Raw genomic sequence first — 21264 nt, 5'->3', positions numbered from 1 at the left:
CTCGTGAGGCATCACAGTAGACTGTATAACCCAACCCTCTCTCTGGAATAATCAATACTGGAGCGGTGGTCAGTCTAACTTTCAACTCCTAGAACGACTTTTCACAAGTCTCACTCCATACAAATTTGACTCCCTTCCGAGTCAATCTAGTCAAAGGCGAAGCTAATCTGGAGAAATCTTTCACAAACCGACGATAATACCCAGCTAATCCCAGAAAACTACGGATCTCAAACACACTCTTAGGCTGTGCCCAATCTTGCACCGCCTCAGTCTTGGATGTATCAACAGACACTCCTTCCCCAGAAACGACATGGCCTAAGAATTTGACCTCTTCTAGCCAGAACTCACACTTCCCAAACTTAGCATAAAGCTTATGGGCTCTAAGTAACTCTAGCACCACTCTCAAGTGTTCCTTGTGCTTCTCCTCAGAAGGTGAATAAATAAGGATGTCGTCCACAAAGACGACTACAAAACGATCTAAAAATTCTCGGAATATCCGGTTCATCAAATCCATAAAAACTGCCGGTGCATTGGTGAGCCCAAATGGCATCACCAAAAACTCATAGTGGCCATACCGCGTACGGAATGCTGTCTTTGGAATATCCTCCTCCCTGACTCTTAACTGATGATAACCCGATCTCAAATCTATCTTCGAGAAACAATGGGAACCCTTCAACTGATCGAACAGATCATCTATACGAGGCATAGGGTACTTATTCTTAACCGTAGCCCGATTTAACTTCCGATAATCTATACAAAGTCTCAAAGCACCACCTTTCTTTTTAACAAAGAGGGCCGGTGCTCCCCATGGCGAAACACTAGGACGTATAAAACCCTTGTCTAGCAACTCCTGGAGCTGAATCTTCAACTCAACTAACTCGGCTGGGGCAAAACGATAAGGTGCCATAGAAATCGGCGCCGTGCCGGGCACTAGGTCAATAGAGAATTCAATCTCTCGATACGGTGGCAAACCAACAAGATCCTCGGGAAAGACGTCCGAATACTCACAAACCACCCTTGGCAACACAATCTGAGTCCTATCATCCTCACTATTCGAAAGGTTAGCAAGTAGACCACTAAGCTCACTCCGTCCTCGCGGAACATACCTCGGTGGCAACACATCACCAACCCGGTCCCCCAGAAAATGAAAATACTCTCAGCTCACGGTACAACAAGTGACCCTCTGGCGGTAGCAATCAATAACTGCCCGGTAAGACGATAACCAGTCCATACCCAAAATGACATCGAAGCCCCTCATAGGCATAACTACAAAGGAAAATGGGATTCTATGATAATCAACCTCTATATCACAACCCCTAACACCTTGTTTCAAAATCAATTCACCCCCAAGAGGTGACACTACACAAATAGGAGATGCTAGCTGTGCTAACTCCAACTCCAAAACAGATGCAAATGCAGCAGACACAAAGGAATGAGATGCACCCGTATCAATCAAAACATTAGCAACCGAGTTGCAAAACAAGAAGGTACCTCTCACAACTGATGGTGCTGGCACAAGATCCTGCGCGGTAACAGCATACACGCGCCCAGACGACCTCTGATCAACCTGCTCACCCCTAGGAGCATAAGATTGCTGCACCGACTGGGACGATGAAGCCCCCTGATTGGCCCTCGAGGCCTGACCCGACTGAGCTGGCTGCTGACCCTGAACCGGCCTCAAACCTGATGCACCAGATGTGCCACCCAACTGCGGGCAATACCTCTTCATATGCCCTGGCTGACCACATTGATAACACGAGAGTGGCTGGCCTCTACCCTGGCTCTGGCTCTGAGATCGAGCCGAAGATGATGCTGCTCTCTGCACTCTTCCCCTCTGAGGACAAACTGGAGACTTGTGGCCCAGCTGGCCACACTTGAAGCAAGTAATGTCTCCCTGACTGCCTTTCCCCGAACTAGCACTCGGCACAGGAAAAGTCGATCTAGAAAAACTACCCTGAGACTGTTGAGGATTAAAACCCTTCTGTCTCCTACCATCACTCTGACCATCCTGACTCCTCTTGGAGCCCTTCTGTCCTTCCTCCTCCTCCTGCATCATGATTTCCATGTGGGCTGCAGCATCAACCATACGCCCATAATCCCGAATCATAGTTCCCCCAACTCTCAGCTTGAGGCCACGCCTCAACTTCTTCTCAAACTCAATACAACGGCGTTCCTCAGACGCCACCAACTCAGGTGCAAACCTGGACAAACTAGTAAATGCAGCCTCAAACTCGGCCACTGAAGAACTCGCCTGCTTAAGCTGACAAAACTGGTCTCGCAGCTTCTCCCTGACTGCTGGAGATAAGAACTTCTCCTGGAAAGCATTCACAAAAGCCTCCCACGTACCTCCTATACGCCCCTTAGTAAACTTCCACCACTGACCCGCATCGCCCTTCAACTGGAAAGATGCCAAGGTCACTTTCAACCCCTCGTCTTCGATGCCAAGCATCTCAAACGTCTTCGTTGTCTGTTCGAGCCATTCATCTGCCTTAAGCGGCTCTTTAGGATCACCTACAAATTCATCCGGATTAGACCGGAAGAACTCCCTCTTCAGAAAGGAAGGTCCTGCATCCGCAACAATAACCTGAGCTTGATTCTCAGCTCTGAGAATGCCTACTGACTCCCTGAATGCCCCTGCTATCTCTCGGGCTAAAGCGCCCATAGCCTGCTGGCCTACTGGCTCGGCCACATTGGCCTGGCCAATTCCCTCCTGAACTGCCGGAATCTCCTCTGGCACAGGCACCTCCTGCCTACCCGGCCTACCACGCCTACCGCGTCCTCGTCCTCGTCCTGACATCCTAATAAAGGAAACAAAGACATTAGCATATTAATAAATGTGCTGAAGCTAAACACTCACGTCCTAATGCATTGGACAACATTAATTCATTCCACGTAAGCACATAATCACATAAGCACCTACGAATTTCATTCCCGGATAATGATGGTCCCAATGCGTTACTATAGTTCCGGTTGGAAGCAGCAATGATCAAGTGCCTTTCCAACAAGACTCCTAGAAACTCAAGGGTCCAATCATCATCCCAGAAACTACATTCCATACCCACATAATCAGATAAACATGTTATCACATAAGCATATAATGTTACACTAGGTCTCTATCAAACGAGACGAACCCAATGTGATACTAATCACTTCCCACGTACCCAAAGTATTCAAACCCGGTACGCTCTGATACCAAGTTGTCACGCCCTCAGAATAAACCCATTATATAAATAACATTGACATGCATTATTTAAAGAAAACAATTTATTAATTCATTCATCAGAGTATTACTAAATAAAAGCATTACATGTAACATCGAATAAAATGCCCTACAGGCTTACATCTTTCCAAGCCAACACTTGGATACAAAAAGATGAGTTCTAACTCAATACAAGAAAAGCCCTAGGCTTGGATGTTTACATGTACTAATAAATAAAGACAATTAACTTAAGATAGTCTTCAAAATCCAAGTCCCTTCCAAGCTAAGTCCTTGGAGGTAGCTTATCACCTGAACCTGAAAATGATGTTCCCATATAGGGTGAGCCACAGCCCAGTAGAAATATACTAAACCACATATAAGCAATGAATAAAGCAATAGCATTCAACAGATGGTTAACCAAGATAATCAATTACTCCATTTTACAGTCTCATGACACTATTGTCTAAGACACGTTTTACTTTCCAACTTTATCAACATGGCTCAGAACCTGGCCCAACTTACAATAGTGAATTATATATATATATATATATATATATATATATCATAATCACATCCTTCCAATATCAACAAACAAATGAGACTCAAGCTCAAATCAAAACACTTCATACTTCCAGATTGATACACATTTTAGTGCTGTATCAATAAAAACACTTCTATATAAATAAGCACACATAAAAGTGATGCTAATGGAGTCCATCCCCTATCTCCTCCCAAACAAATCCGGTTTAGAGGTCCATCCCCTATCTTCCCCTAAACCGTGGAGTACACCCCCTATCTCCTCCCACACAAAACAATGTATGCAAATGCAATGCTCAATCAATACACGTATTTTCTATATCAATGCAATAATCAAAATTAATGACTTAACCAATGTGATTAGTTTCAGTTATTCCTAATCCACATGCAATGTCTACAACAATCACGACTATCCTCCACCGATAGCCCAAAACAGTTATTTCTAGGCTGGAAGTAAGTATATCAACAATTCAATGGGCGAGTGATTTACATTATCCAACTACCCCATTTAAGCAATAGATTTCCCAATTTCATGAATTTAACCAAATTCCCCAATTCCCTTAAATTAATTATTCAAATTAATTAATTTAAACAACTATGGTTTTCCCAAAATTATCAAAGTAACCCCAACTTATCAAAACACCAAAACTTAGAACAAAACTTATAAAATGGAGTAGAAAATCCCTACCTCGAAGAAAATAACCCGAATGGAGAAGACAGAAATGAATACCCAAATTCCAATGTGCTCCAAATCACTAAATGCTCAGATTAAATGGAAGCCCTCGACTCACTCTATCTTTTTAATAAAGGATCTAAGGTAGAAACTCACTCTAAGTAGATCAATCCTAAGAGAGAAGGTGTGTAGAGGAAGAGAGAACTCGTAACTAGAGTTTTGGAATATGAAAGTGTATGAAAAACTGATCTGAAACACGTTGCTGCCTATTTAAACCTGACAGGCTCGCTCGAGCGAAGACTTGGTCGCTCGAGCGACCAGACACACGAAAACCTCGCTCGAGCGGAGAAAAGCTCGCTCGAGCCAAGAATGCAATGCTTCAGGTTTGCAACCCTGGAGCACGCTCGAGCGACAGAATGCTCGCTCGAGCAAGGAACTCGAAAACATACACCTCGCTCGCTCGAGCGAAGAAAATCTCGCTCGAGCGAATAAGCACTACCCTCAGGTCTATACCAGACGCAGTCGCTCGCTCGAGCGAAGAAAATCTGGATCGAGCCAGAAGACACAAAAACAAACCTCGCTCGAGCGACCAAATCCTGGCTCGAGCGACCAACCCAAAAACTGGACAGCAACACTTGGTTTACGAACCCAACCAACCTGAAACAAACCTGCCCAACACATCCTATAACTCCAAATGAGAAAATAAAGGACGACAACAACAAATATACAATGACAGAATAAACGGAACCCAAGTCCGGATACAATAATCAAATGGGAAAAGACCGGGGTCGCTATAGATCAGTTTTTCATACACTTTCATATTCCAAAACCCTAGTTACGAGTTCTCTCTCCCTCTACACACCTTCTCTCTTAGGATTGATATACTTAGAGTGGGTTTCTACCTTAGATCCTTTATTAAAAAGATAGAGTGAGTCGAGGGCTTCCATTTAATCTGAATATTTAGTGATTTGGAGCACATTGGAATTTGGGTATTCATCTCTGTCTTCTCCATTCGGGTTATTTCCTTCGAGGTAGGAATTTCCTACTCCATTTTATAAGTTTTGTTCTAAGTTTTGGTATTTTGATATGTTGGGATTACTTTGATAATTTTGGGAAAAACCCTAGTTGTAATAATCAAATTAATTTGTATAATTAATTTAAGGGAATTGAGGAATTGGGTTAAATTCATGAAATTGGGAAATTATTGATTAAATGGTGTAGTTGGATAATTTAAATCACTCGCCTATTGAATTGTTGTTATAGTTATTTCCAAGTCTAGAAATAACTGTTTTGGGCTATCGGTGGAGGATAGTCGTGATTGTTGTAGACAATGCATGTGGATTAGGTATAACTGAAACTAATCACATTGGTTGAGTTATTAATTTTGACAGTTGAATTAATACAGACATTATGTGTATTGATTGTGTGATGTATATGTTATGTGTTTGCATACTTTGTTTTGTGTGGGAGAAGATAGGGGATGTACTCCACGGTTTAGGGGAAGATAGGGGATGGACCTCTAAACCGGATTTTGTTTGGGAGGAGATAGGGGATGGACTCCATTAGCATCACTTTTATGTGTGCTTATTTATATTGAAGTGTTTTGTTGATACAGCACTAAAATGTGTATCAAATTGGGAGTATGAAGTGTTTTGGTTTGAGCTTGAGTCTCATTTGTTTGTTGATATTGGAAGAATGTGAATTTGATATATAGAGTACACTGTTGTAAGTTTGGCCAGGTTCTGAGCCATATTGAATTAATATATTGGAAAGTAAAACGTGTTTAGACATTAATGTCATGAAACTGTATAAAGATATAACTGATTATCTTGGTTAACCAATTATTGAATGCTATTGCTTTATTCAATGCTTATATTTGGTTTAGTATATTTCTACTGGGCTGTGGCTCACCCTTTATGGGAACATCATTTTCAGGTTCAGGTGATAAGCTACCTCCAAGGAATTAGCTTGGGAGGGTTTGGTTTCTGGATTTTGAAGAAGGCTATCTTTAGTTAATTGTCTTTATTTATTAGTACATGTAAACATTCAAGCCTAGGGCTTTTCTTGTATTGAGTTAGAACTCATATTTTGTATCCAAGTGTTGGCTTGGAAAGATGTAAGCCTGTTGGGCATTTTATTCGATGTTACATGTAATGCTTTTATTTAGTAATACTCTGATGAATGAATTAATAAATTGTTTTCTTTAAATAATGCATGTCAATGATATATATATAATGGGTTAATTTTGAGGGCGTTACACCGTTTCTCTCCATCTTCATTTTAATCATCACCACCACCAGACGCGATTGTCAAAACAATTCTCTCTCTCTCTCTCTCTCTCTCTCTCTCTCTTTTTGATTTCCATCACCACCACCAGAGCCGATTACCGATCGCTGAGTTCATTGGAACTCCAATGTTTGGAACACCACTGTTTGGACTTCGATGTCGATCGGTCTGGGAACGAGCCCTACAAGTTGATGAAGAACAAGCCATAGAGGTCGAGGAGGTTGAGATAAAAACAAGTTCATCTATCATGCTGGAATCCAGGTATTTATCTTCTAAATTCGTTTTAGAAATTTATATATATTTGTGAAATTTGGGTTGATTTGTTCTTGACTAAAATTTGGGTTTGATTTGTTCTAAATTTATTCTAAAATTTGTGATTTGTTCTTGACTGAAATTTGTGAAACTAGTTCTTGAATGATCATTTTGAAATCGTCGTTACATTTGTGTTTAGGAAATACAAAAATTGATGAAATTTATTTTAGAATTTTTTTTGAAGGAACATAAATAAATAAATGAATTCTATTTATTTTTATTTTTTAAATGGTGAACTTTTTAGTTTTTTTATAAAAAAAAAATCAAAGATTTTGGGAGGTTTTTTTGGTGAATGAATTCTATTTTTTCAACTAATTTGGAGTCAAAAATCTGTTAATATTTGATGATGTGGCATGTTTGGCACTTCCTATTCTTCTTACCAAATTTGATAACAAAAATAGCATCTACTCTATTTGGCAAAAAGAATAGCAGGTCATTGGAGACCCCTTTTTTGTCACTCTTGCCAAATTATAGCTTTGGCAGCTCCATTGGAGATGCCCTAACAAGCTCTTGGATATCGGTAGATCTGTTCATAGCAATTGTGCCATTATGTATAGATTCCCAACAGAAATCCTACGAAAACAACATATACTTTCTCTAGTTGGGTTGTTGCTTTTTAAGTAATAATTATCTATTCACCTTGTATAGGTTGTTTACCCTTTTCGATTATTCCTCTCGGTTTAGAGGTATTCTTCTGTAGATTAAAAATAAGTTAAGATGCTTGTTTAGTGATCTAATTTATGAAAATAATTCTTGCTAAGAAAATCTATTATTACGGAAATTATTAGTACCTTTGATTTGTTACTTCAAAACTATATACATAAATATTATTATACTGTTGGCACCATAAATCTACAATTTTATTATTTATTATTTATATAATTGCAGGAAATGTGGCACCGTCATACTCATTTGGAGGTTATGAGAAGTAATGAAATGTGGAAAGATGATGAAGAACACAGTGGAGAACATGAAGCATGAAGTGGAGGTTGAAGGAAGTTATGGAAGATCATGGAGTATGAAATGGAGGTGGAAGAGTGAGTAGTTTTGGGTAGTTTTTTCCTACAAATGTTTACCTGTAAATAGCCATTCATGGCTACATTGTAAATAGATCCAGAACTCAAATCAAAGACAATTGATTTCTATTTTTCTTGTCATTTATATTTCCTGCACTTTATTTTATACACTTCATTTTTTAAGCATAGGAGTAGAGTTAAATTTTCAGCAATTAATTTATGCACTTTCTTTTCGAAGCATATGAGTAGAGGTAAATTAATGGTTAATTTGATTGTTCACTCAATCACCTCGACTGTTTACTCAATCATCTTTCTCCGTCTCCCTCTTTCTTCTTTTAATTTTTTTTTTCTCTACACTTGGCAATTTTGAAGTCATTTTCATTGAGGCAAAAGAACCGTCAATACAATTGCTTGATAATTGGCTTGAATTTAATCTATAAGGATTTTTCAATCCTTACTGGCATGCTCGCATTTATGATATTTTCCTTCGTGAGAAAAATAAGCCAACATATACCATGCTAGTCTTTTTCCTTGATCAATAGCTTTTTCATTGATAAGAAAATCTCTTACGACCTTATTATTGGTATGTACAATAAAATTGTTAGGTGCTAAATAAATATGAAAACGTTTTATTGCCAATTTTATAGTGAGTAAAAGGATAATATATTTATGTTCATTTTGTTTATATATTCTAGAATTATATTCACAAATAAGGTCTTCTTTTTGTAGATTGTTGGGTATTATTTAAATTTTTTCTTGGTCTAATCCCATTTATTGCCAAAAATGGTTCCTTATTTTTCAATAAAACTGAAAGTATATATTTCCAAGATTAATTTATAACTTGTTTTAGGTAAATAAACTTCGAGTAGATTTTTGATATTTTTTATTTAAATTTTTTCTTGGTCTAATCCCATTTATTGCTAAAGGTGGTTCCCTATTTTTCAATAAAGCTGAAGGTATCTGTTTCCAAGATTAATTTATCATTTGTTTTGGGTAACTAAATTTCAAGCAGATTTGTGATATTTTTTCTTTAATTTGTTTAATTAAAACAATATCTTCTGATATCCATTTTGTATTTTCATTGAGCCTTTTATAGTTTGGGGCACCTATGGGCCGATCCTGTTAACCAGACTAATTTACCTATAAGTGCTATTCACTTTTTTACCAATCAATATCCCCAAAATGTCTTCCTTCACCCATAAGACCACTGACAACTATTGGTGATCACCTCTGGCTGTCGGAAACCAACTTCGGCTCCGATGACCATTTCCTTTGATCTCTAGCGACGATTTCTGGTAACTACCTCTGACCTCCGACGACCACCTTTGATCACTGTCTCTAACTACTAGCAACTACCTCCAATCTCCAGCAACTTTCGACAGCATTTTTTCGACCATTTTCTAACAAAAACAATGTTCATCTCCACCACTACTTACTCAAATCTGGTAGCAACAACATCAACAACACACACACACACACACACACACACACACACACACACACACACACACATAAATATGAAGATAATGGAGAGAGATAAGGATAAAAATTAAAAACTTTACTAGAAAAAATAATCACATCAGTCTTCACCGTCATAGATTAATACGAGGTCAAATTTAGTGATAAATTATCAATAGGTCCTGCTTTTGGGACTTATTGATAAATTTATCAGTCAATCTTTCTTGTTTTTATGGATAAATTTATAGTGATAAATTTATCAATCAGAACTTGTAAGTAATTAGTCTAATTAATAGGAGTGACTAGTAAGTGCCCTTAAATTTTATCACTAATATATTTCAGTGGTAAATTTATCATTGGATGATTTGTAAAAAAATTACATATGCCAAATCTAATCCATTCACTTACACTCGCTTACTCACAAGACACCTCCTTTTATACACACATACATAAAAGGATAGACTAATAAATTTATCACTGATATATACAGTAATAATTTTCACTCCACATTTCTGTGATAAATTTATCATTGTGTGATTTGTAAAAAAATTAAATATGCCAAATTTGACCAATTCACTCACTCACGCTCACACCCACTTACTCACAAGACACCTCCTCTTATACACATACAGAACAAGATATACTGATCAACTTATCACTGATAAATAAATTTGCAGTAGATCTATTTTGAAAAATAAAGAGACAAATAGAAAGATAGAGAAAAGAGATGAGGAATGAGATTTGAAAAAATACTCTTGTTTAAAGTTATTTGGAGTCGATTTCTCTATTATAACAACTAAATTGGTGGATCGGTGACAGTAGAGTGAAGATCAGAGACGTAGTGTATAGATCGATGATGGTGGACTTGATTGGTAAACGATGGTAGTGGATCGATGATAGTAGAGTGTAGATCTGTAGCAGTAGCCAATGAATGACAACGGTGGACGATGGCAATGGTGGTGGCCAGTGGTCGACAACGGTTGCAATGGTTGGCAACAATGGTGGTAGTGGTGGCCAAAAATAATGATGGTGTGAGGTTTTTGGAGAGAAACAGATAGAGAGAGAAGCCAGTGGAAGGTAGTAGTCAGCGATAGTAACGATAGTTGGCGACAATGCCCATGGTGGGTGAAGAAGCATAATGACGGTGGTGGTGTGGCAATTATGGTTGTTTGAACCTATCTAAAGAGAGTGATGTTTAGAGAGAGAGATGATGATAATGAAGAGAAAAAAGAAGAGTTTTCTAAAAAAAATGGTGGAGAGAGATAAGATAATAGAAAAAGAGAAAATTAATTAAGTATTATTAAATTCAATGAGGGTGATATAGGCATTTAGGACTTAACGGTGCATTTAAAAAGTCAATAGGACTTAATAATATTTAAATTCACTTAATGGGACTAGTTTATAATTAACCTTTATAGTTAACTATCATTCAGGCTTTTCCTCTCTTTGTTTCCACATGGTTTCTTCCCATAAATGCTGGGCTCAAATAAGGACTCTTAGTTTCTTTAGTTAACTACTTATCTAGAAGTTCTTGGATTTGAATATTGAATTCATCTATATCCTGTCTAGTGTTGACTCTTACAACAAAATCAGGACCTTCCAATTTTCAACTACAATAATTTGAGTTACGTGACCATAGTTTTAATAGATCTTCACAAAAATTTTGTTCTAGAATTTTATAAATCCAATGTGATTTATCAATGACGAAAAATCTAAAAATCATCGAGATATTGATTTGTGATTATGTTTCAATTTTTAAAAAATAAATAATAATCATAATCAAAGAATCAAAGACAAATTAACACAATGATTTAACGTGGAAACCACAATTGGAGCGCCTCCAATTGTGAGAAAATAACACAGGAGCCAAATCCAAAAAATAATCCACTAAGAAGACAAAAAGGAATTACACATGTGTACTCTCGATTACTTAGCAAATCCATGCTTGAATTGAACCAACCCCAATGTGCATTTTCCACCATTGGCTTCACTTCAGAGTTGTCTTGTCCAACGTTGAATCCACAACGCCGATATCGAATCCACGTCGATAAGCCACTTTGGAATCCACCAAAGCTTCAGGAACAAATTCCCCAAAATTCATTGAAGAACAACTCTCTCTTTTATGAATAAAAGAAATCAAACAAATCTCTTGATGATGTTGATATAAAGTTCATGGATCTATTGATTACTCTTAAATCATCAAGAAAACACTCATAAGGCATCCTCCAATATAAAACACTTTGTTTGTTCTTCCTCTCTAAAAACCTAGACGACACAAACCCTAAAACGAGCAAACAACGCACTATATTATAAACTGGATCACGAAGACCACTCGAGCACACATTTCACTGCTCAAGCAGTGCGACTAAAAGCAGTGCGAAACATATAGGTTGACCACTCGAGCGCAACTTTCACCGCTTGAGGGGTAAAACTTTAATCCCAGAAGTTCAAATGCTTTACAAAAGTACTGAATGATCATTTTCTTCACTCGAACGTACAAATAACAGCTTGATCCTCATACATGGTTAGCGAAGTAGCAAACATGAAAGGATTAATATCACAAACTCCTCTACAAGACACAATTCGGGTTAAATTCGCATCTAAACACTTATAGCCTCACTGAAACAAAAGAGAGAATAAAATTACAACTAAAAGGAGTTTTGTCAAGTGGGATTACCAATTACAAAAACCTAACAAATGACTTTGATGATAGGAGTCATCTCACCATGTGGAATGGGCACAAACTCTATATCACGTATATTTATGTTTTTCCAACAATGGAATATGAATTAAAGCATTGTTTATGCTTAATGCAATTCCTTTTTCATATATGTGCATAGGCAAATATTTATAGATAAAATTATTGCTAAGAAGGAAATCACCATACATATATGGAAAGCATAAATTTTTTGTATGATGAACTTGCTATTACCTAACCAAATTGTTATGTTTTTACCTGTGAATGGAATGGTGGTACAATTACCATCAATTCCTATTACAAGAATTGGGTGCTTCATTAACACCTATTTTTCTTTTAGCATGGCATTCCATTTACAAGAACGAATTGTAACTCCCGTATCTATGAGAATCACTTAGGTTGTATGGCTTATATCCAACAAAATTGAATGTTCCCATCTCATTATAAGTATATCTTACTTTTTTTCCTTGACTAGGAAAAAAAAAATTATATCATTATATTTTGTTTGAAGATGATGCATTTAAGTACATTTGATATTTTCATTTGAGTAGATTTGATCTCTTTGAGAGAATTTTTGAAAAATACAAATTTTATCAAATCAAAAAAAAGAAAAAAGACATCTACATAAAAATTTATGCTATTTCAAAGTTTGAAAAAGGAATTAAAGATATTTTTGGTACATAAGCTACGTCTTCTACGCTCTTTCCCTTGTCCTTGGTGCAAGAAAATTTGTAGGCTCTTATTTATTTATTTATTTGGGACAATATACCTTGTGGTGAGGGACTTCTGGCCAAAGTACCCCCCATTTTTATTGGGGATTTTATTTCCAGCTCCTCAATTATAAATCTTTACTAGTGTAAGGACACAAAATAGTATTTACTAGTATCCTATAGTATGTTGCACTTTGTTTAGACGAAATTACCCTTACTAAATCTCAATGCTTAAAAGAGCATAAACACAACAGTCATGTTGTTTTCAAAGTTTGAATGCTTTTCAAAACTTAAAAATTTAATAACTTCTGATATAGATCTCATTTTTTTTTTTTTTTTGTAAAATTTATATTTTTTGAATCCTTTTATCAAGATCTATGAAACAAGATCTACAATGAATATGAAATTTTGAAAAAAAATTACTACCCAACCTTAGAATAACTCACGCATACCTTTAACCTACGGAGATGCCTATCTTTATATAGAATGCTATAGAACTCTTATTCCCTTTAAAAATAACAAATCACCTAGGACTCACCACTTGTAGTTGGATTAGGATTTAACTCTGAGAAGAATCCCATCTTACGCAACCTAGGAATCAATCCACACCAGGACTTTGGCCCTATGCCGAACATCTCAGATGAGGTTGTGAACCTTATCCACACCTCGGCCCCTCACACATCGCCACATGGTACCTCGGCCTTAAGCCTAGCCATGTGGCCGAGATGAAAATTATGTCCCTACGCAATGATACAAATTAATTTAAATTTTTTATTTCTCAGAATAATTTAATTAAAAGTAAAAATAGAGATTCTTTATATGTAAAATAATTTTTAGGGGGATTTGGTGATAGCCCCCTCACTATCTAAATTGTCTTTTAAAAGGACAAAAATTATATAAGTACTTTCAAAACCCCCTAATATTTTAAAACTTGTTTCTTTTACCATATTACCCTCATAAAATTTTACTTTGTATGAAAGTAAAATTTTACTCTGTATAAAAGTAAAATTTTACACTCTGAAATTAAAAGTAAAATTTTACTTGAAAAACGAGTAAACTGTGAGACTTTGAAGCTAAAAGTAAAATTTTACTCTGAAAAACTAATAAAATGTTAGACTCTACACAAAAGTAAAATTTTACTCTGTATAAAAGTAAAATTTTACTCTGGTTCTATCAAATGAAAAAACAGAACAATAGAACCAGAGTAAAATTTTACTCTGGTTCTATCAAATGAAATTTGATAAAAAAACAACAAAAATAAATCAAAAACAAAACAAACAAAAACAAAACAAATTAATCAACAAATCAACATATCTAATTGAGAAGAAAAACTTCTAAAACTCGATCAACAAGCACAAATCTCAATGAAAAGAATACATATGTTCAACAACACTCATACACACAAATATATATATATATATATATATACATATATTCTCAAAATCTTGAATGAGGAATGTAACCATGATGGTGATAAAACCTAAACAATATTTAATAGAATTAAAATTCAATATTCTGGATTAGTGATGCTCAACTTTTAGAGCTTACAAACAAAAAATTCCTAGAATTGAACACGTATTCAACAACCTCCAAACCTCTCACGAACAAAGCAAAACACTCCACAGTAACACATGTTCAGACAGCCAATTGTTCTTCTTCTGTGAACACGTGAAGGCAGACACTCCACAGCGCAAAAAATTCCTCAACTTTTAGTGATGCTCCACGTCTTCTTCTGATATCTGCATATAGATATATATATATACATATACATATACACATATCTAGGATAAGATATGAAGGTAGACAGCCATAGCAACCAGACTCAGAGAGTTGCATTCACCGGCCTCTTGGTGCTCCTCCTCCCAATCTTTTCCCGCAATCTCTTCGATCCCTTGGGCCGCGCTTCTCCTTCCATGTTCTCCGTACGTCTCTCTCTCTCTCTCTCTCTCTCTCTCTCTCTCTCTCTCTCTCTCGCCGCCGAATCTGCAGATTTGAACTTCTCCCCATCAAAATGGTGTAGATCTGAGAAGTGTAGCCAAGGGTATAATAGTCTGATAAAATATTTAAATAATAAATTTTATCCTTTATGCAGGATTTTATAATTATGAGGGGGTTTAGAAAGTATAATTTTTTTCTTAGTCCTTTTAACAATGAAAGGAAGGTAAATGGGGTTTATAGCCAAATTTCCCTAATTTGTATATATAATTTTAGAAATTTTGACATAACAAAAAGGAGAGAAATTAGGAAATGTCCACTCAGTCTATAAATCTAATTTTGAAATTTGTTTGTCCAAAGGTTCACACTCTAAAATACTTTGTTCATAAAGACAAGCTCCTACAAAATGACCAAATTACCCATGTATATATATATTGTTTTCCAAACCAAACCCTAACTAAACTACTCTCTCTCTCTCCGATCTAAACCCTAGCCACTGCCATCTCCGCCACCTCTTCGTCACCGCCTTCGTTAATGGCTTCGGCAACACAGATCCATGCAGATCTCATGGAATGAATACAGATCTACAAATCTAGCCAACCCCACGCCATCGTCATAGTACAACTCGAACCTCTTCATCTCTCCGCCGTTGCCATCGGCTGGACTGCGCATCACGATGATGCCTCGGAGATGCAGTCACAGTCACCGGTAACCATGGCTTACAACCTAAGCGTAAAAGAGTGGGACTCCAAACCTTGCCCTCCATGCCTTAACATTGAAAAAATATTCTCAACAGCTAAAGAGGTCCCCAAGCCAACTAAAGAAGTCCACATCTGACGAAATTAATTCATTTGATCTGTGTGTCTTTGTTTGGTTGGATCTAATCTGATCTGTGTCTTTGTTTGGATTTGATATGATCTGTGTGTTTGGTTGAACCGATAATTCCTCACTTTCTCCTCTATCTAATTTGCACAAATAAGGGTTTTTGCTTTTGTTTTTGTTTTGGTGCATTGTTTTGTTATTTTCTTGTATTTAATGACACATATCGATGATGGCACATATCTAATAAGTTTTTTTTTTTTTTTTTTTTTATAGTAGTTGTTGTGGTGGTGGTAGTAAATTTGGGGAGCAAAGAACTCCAACATACAATGGATTCAAAAAAAATGGATAGACGTTTTTAACAGATTGGAAAAAATAAAAATTGGAACAAAGAATTTTTTGAACAGATAAAAAAATGAACAAAAATTTTAAACAGATTGATTTAAATAGATAAGTGAAAAAATTGAACAAAGAAATTTATAGTAGATAGATATTCCAACGGATAGTTACAAATTTAACAAATAGTTAAAAAAATTAAAAAGATAAAAAAAATATTTGAACAGATAGTTAAAAAATTAAATACATAGATTAAGGGATAAAATTGAAAACAAAATGTCCTTCAAAATAATAGATTTTTTACCAAACTATTTTACAAAGGGTGAACCTCTTACTAAATTTTTTTTTTTATACTAAGGCCTCGTTTGGGAACAGGTTAATTTAGTAACTTTTTGGCTATTTAGCTAAAAAAGTAGGTAAAAAAAATTTATATGTTTGGAATGACTTTTTGGCTAATTACGAAAAGATGTGCAAAAAGTAGAGAGAAATTAGAATTTTTGACTTTTTTGTATGAATTGTTGACTTTTTAACTAAAAAAATAACTTTTTGACTAAAACGGTAAGTCTCCAAACGGGGCCTAAAACTAGTGTCTTAAACAGTTGCTAAATTCGACTTTTTAACAATTAGAAAGAAGGAAATAAAGTGGGAGGATGCGTGATTTATGGAATTAATTAGGAGAGATAAAGTTATTGAGTTAACTAGAAAATAACTTATAATACAAACAACTAATAATGAAAATAGAAAAATTAAAAATAAGAAATGTGCAGGTTCTCCGTTGGGGCACAATTATATATAGAAGATTTAATCACGTAATTAACTTTTATAAGACGAACATGAGATCAATTCCAATAACTTAAAAAATCGAAACTAATATAAATCATATGTTGGTTTAAAAATAAATCAAAAAGGAGATGCATCATTCTAAAAAAAATCAAAAAATCAAAATAAACCAAATCAAACCAAATCAAGTCTTAAGTGCTATCAAATGGGTCGGCTATATGAATAACTTCTCCACTCGACTTTATCAAAAGTCATTTGATTAGTCAAATTAAGAAGTTTCATATCTCTATTTACTACACTAGACCATGTCAATCTAAGTCTGTCCCTTTTCCTAAGTCTTCCCTCTATCATCACTGTATCACATTTCTTCACTACTGTTTCTGTTGATTTCCGTTATATATGATCAACCCGTGATCAATGTTAGATCCTAATCCTATAAAATAAAATTTTCATATCAATTTCAGAATGTCATAAAATTTTACGTTCTTTTTTTACCATCCTGCAAACCCGTAATCATTTATTAATAAAATAAAAAAACAAAATGGAAAAGTCCATTTATAAATACACTACTTTACATTAAAATCAATTTACAAATTGATGTGGATTTACATATAACAAAGCTTGAGAATACGTATTTAAAGTGAGACTCATACATAAAAATGACTTAACCACATTATCACCCAAACTATAGTGGGCCTCACTATAAGAATTAACACTTTTAGCAACAAAAAAATTGGTCGCTAAAAGTCTATTTTTGGTCGGCAAAAGTTATCCGCGACCAAATTTTTTGGTCACTACTTTGGTCGCCAATTGAGGGTCGGCAAAAGTAATTCGCGACCAAAATTATGGTTGGTCGGCAAAAGTTGGATTTTGCCGACTAAATTTTTGGTCGCTAAATATTTAATTACCGCGACTAATTTATTTTGTCGCCAAAACACTTTGGTCGCGAAAAGTGATATTTTCCCGACCAAATTTCTTAGTCGCCAATTGTCACATTTGGCGACCAAAAAGTTTGGTCGCCAATTATTACATTTCGCGACCAAATTTTTTGGTCGCCAATTATCACATTTTGCGACCAAAAAAATTGGTCGCCATTTGTGTCTTTTTGCGACCAAAACTTTTGGTCGGCAAAAGTGAGATTCCACGACCAAGAGCTGTTTTGGTCGGCAATACATGTATTTTTTGCGACCAAAACTCTTGGTCGGCAATTGTCATTTTTTGAAAAAAAAAATAATTTTGGATGTCGCAACTAATAAATTGGTTGTCAAAGCAGGAAAACAATACACCTGTAATGATGTTATAATTCAATCAATCCATAATAAACCTATAATTTTAAAGCATCATTCAAATTAACTGAATCATTAACATTCGACACAATACATAATTCATTAACATTCGACACAATACAACTATTCTAAGTTTTCATTCACAAGTCACATCCATGTAGCATAACAATTTGTGTCACGCCCTCAAAATAATAACAATAAACCCATCAGATAAAACATGCATTTACATATAAATTAACCACACTCTTATATTCATTAGAGTTCCGTTAAATAAATATTACATGTTAACCTCATAACAAAATGCCCTACGGGCTTACAGCTTTCCAAGTTAACACTTGGTTACAACAAGAGTTCTAACTCGTTTACACATTAAGTCCTTGGCTTGAAGTTACATGTAATACATCAAAAGTAAAACGACAAAACTATGCCCGCCACTAGCCTCCCAGCTAAGTCCTTGGAGGTGGCATGCTTCCTGTACCTGAAAATGATATTCCCATATAGGGTGAGCCACAGCCCAGTAGAAATACACTAAACCAACCATGGACAATGACTAAAACATTAGCAATTGATAGTTGGTCAACACTGATACAATCACATAAATTACATATTTATGTCAACGACTTACAAGTCCCAATTACTTTTCATTTTCCCTTTTTCAACAGATAAGCATGCTAGCTCTATCATCATTTCCACAGATATGTATAAAAACTATATTTCACATTCAGATAAGCATAAAAGCTATATCCACATTCTCAACAGATATGTATACCAACAATATCCACAGATAAGCATACAAGCTGTATCCACATTCTACAACAGATATGTATATCAACAATATCCACAGATAAGCATACAAGCTGTATCCACACTTCACAAAGATAAGCATATGAGCTCTATCTTCACTTCTCTAGACAAGCATATGAGCTCTGTCCACGGAGTTCATCCCCTATCTCCTCCCAATACCTATCCGGTTTAGAGGTACATCCCCTATCTTCCCCTAAACCGCGGAGTACATCCCCTATCTCCTCCTCTACACATAACGTATATAAACACATTGGTTCTATATACAATCACACAATACACACATTTAATGTATTCTATCAACCGTCAAGTTCCATGACACATTCCATTGATTAGTTTCAGTTTACTTAATCATCAAGCATTGTCTACAACAATCACGACTATCCTCCACCGATAGCCCAAAGCAGTTATTTCTAAACAGAAAATAAATGCACAATGGATATTCAATCAACATTTCATTCCTTCATTCCTCTCAATTAATTATCCCAATTAATTAAACAATGTAATTAGGTCAATTCCCATAATTAACATTTCAACCCTTAGGTCCCATTTTCATCAATGATTCAACATTAATTCCATTTTCCATGCCAAACATGCATCTAGGTTTATTATGAGTAAAACCCTAACTTTTGTAAAATTACACAAAAGTCCCAATCTTTCACCAAATTACCAAACCAAGCCCAACATCTCAAATTACCAAAATTTAAAGACAAAACCCATAGAGAGGAGTAGGTTATCCCTACCTCAAATTCGGAGTCCCAAAGGAGAAGACGACAAAACCCAACGTGCTCCAAAACCCGAGATTTTCAGATTAAAATGAAGCCCTCGACGATCAACAACTTTTTTGTAAAGGCCAAAGGTGAGTAAATCACTCCTACTAGATCAAAACCTAGAGAGAAGGTAGAGTCTAGAGTGAGAGGCTCAATAATGGTGATTTTGGAAAAGTAAGAGAGAGAAGAGAAAGTGAAAAAGTGATTTAAAGAGTCACAAATTCGGGACTTTAACCCAGGTCTCCGCTCGAGCGTAAAACACCCCGCTCGAGCGGCCACTCACAGACTTCCGCTCGAGCGGCCAACCTCCCGCTCGAGCGCAGAATGCACTCGCTCAGCACATTTGCAGAACCAGGCCTCCGCTCGAGCTCCCAACCCTACGCTCGAGCTCACAACACTGCACAACAAGATACTGGATGGATGTATTCCCCGCTCGAGCGCCAACACCTCCGCTCGAGCGGACAGGCCAAAAATCTGGGCAACTAGTTTTGGTTTCTAAACTCAACCAACCTGTAACCAATCCGCCCAACACATCCTATAACTCAAATACAAAGTAAGAAAGGATGTAAACAAGATAATAAACAACTACCAACATCCACGGACACATGTCCGGATCACGGTATAACAAGGGTAAACCCGGGATCGCTATAACCTCCCCCGCTTAAAGAATTTCGCCCCCGAAATTAAGCACAAGTTTTCAAAACAAGTTTTTCTCCAATTTAGACAATGTTACACTTGAACATTCAACAATTCGACCCATTACCGGTCATCCCATCCCTTTAACAAGAGACATATCACAATATGTAAACAACATATGTACTTTCAACATGCATTAACATTATGCACTATCTTTCCAATTTCCACAATATACTTAACACATATAATGTTACATTCAACTTCCATATTAGGCAAGTTCCAAAACATACTTCCAATAATCAAAACATTCTCAATGTTTTACAACTTAAGACATATATAAAAGCTCTTAAGTTCAACACAACGTAAAATTTAAATACAAGATCACACATCAACAAACAAGTCCGGATATTTCTCACGGACTTCCAACTCACGTTCCCAAGTGGCTTCCTCCACTCCGTGATGTTTCCACAAGACTTTCACCAAAGGAATGGTCTTGCCACGCAGGACCTGATCCCGTCTATCCAAGACCCGAACCGGTCTCTCCTCATACGAGGCATCCTCATCTACCTCTAAATCAGTCCAATCCAACACATGTGATGGATCTGGCTCATACTTCCGAAGCATACTCACATGAAACACGTCATGCACTCCGGACAACTGCGGTGGTAAGGCCAATCGATAAGCAACCTCACCAATCCTCTCAAGGATCTCAAAAGGACCAATAAACCGAGGGGATAACTTCCCACTCTTCCCAAATCTCATTAGGCCTCGCCTAGGTGATATTTTCAGAAAGACATGATCACCTACCTCAAACGCCAAAGGCCTCCTCCTACGGTCGACATAACTCTTTTGTCGACTCTGGGCTGTAACAAGCCTCCTACGGATAAGTTCAACTTTCTCCGTCGTCTCCCTAACCAACTCCGGACCCAACAAAGGTGCATCACCCACCTCGGCCCAACAAACTGGAGACCTACACGGTCGGCCATACAAGGCCTCAAACGGTGCCATACCG

General features: G+C 36.5%; 1 long non-coding RNA gene across 1 annotated transcript; it reads left to right on the top strand.

Annotated features, from left to right (window-relative positions):
- The first annotated feature begins 6674 nt into the window (after positions 1 to 6674).
- Positions 6675 to 8164, top strand: LOC145794672 (uncharacterized). Its single transcript, XR_014334603.1, has 2 exons — positions 6675 to 6956; positions 7896 to 8164. It is a non-coding gene; the product is annotated as an uncharacterized LOC145794672 (long non-coding RNA).
- Positions 8165 to 21264: the final 13100 nt, after the last annotated feature.

The sequence above is a fragment of the Camellia sinensis genome, chromosome 7 (genome assembly GCF_055761805.1).
Source record: "Camellia sinensis isolate YWXY chromosome 7, ASM5576180v1, whole genome shotgun sequence".
Classification (NCBI taxonomy): domain Eukaryota; kingdom Viridiplantae; phylum Streptophyta; class Magnoliopsida; order Ericales; family Theaceae; genus Camellia; species Camellia sinensis.
This window is presented reverse-complemented; position numbering and strand designations above follow the sequence as displayed.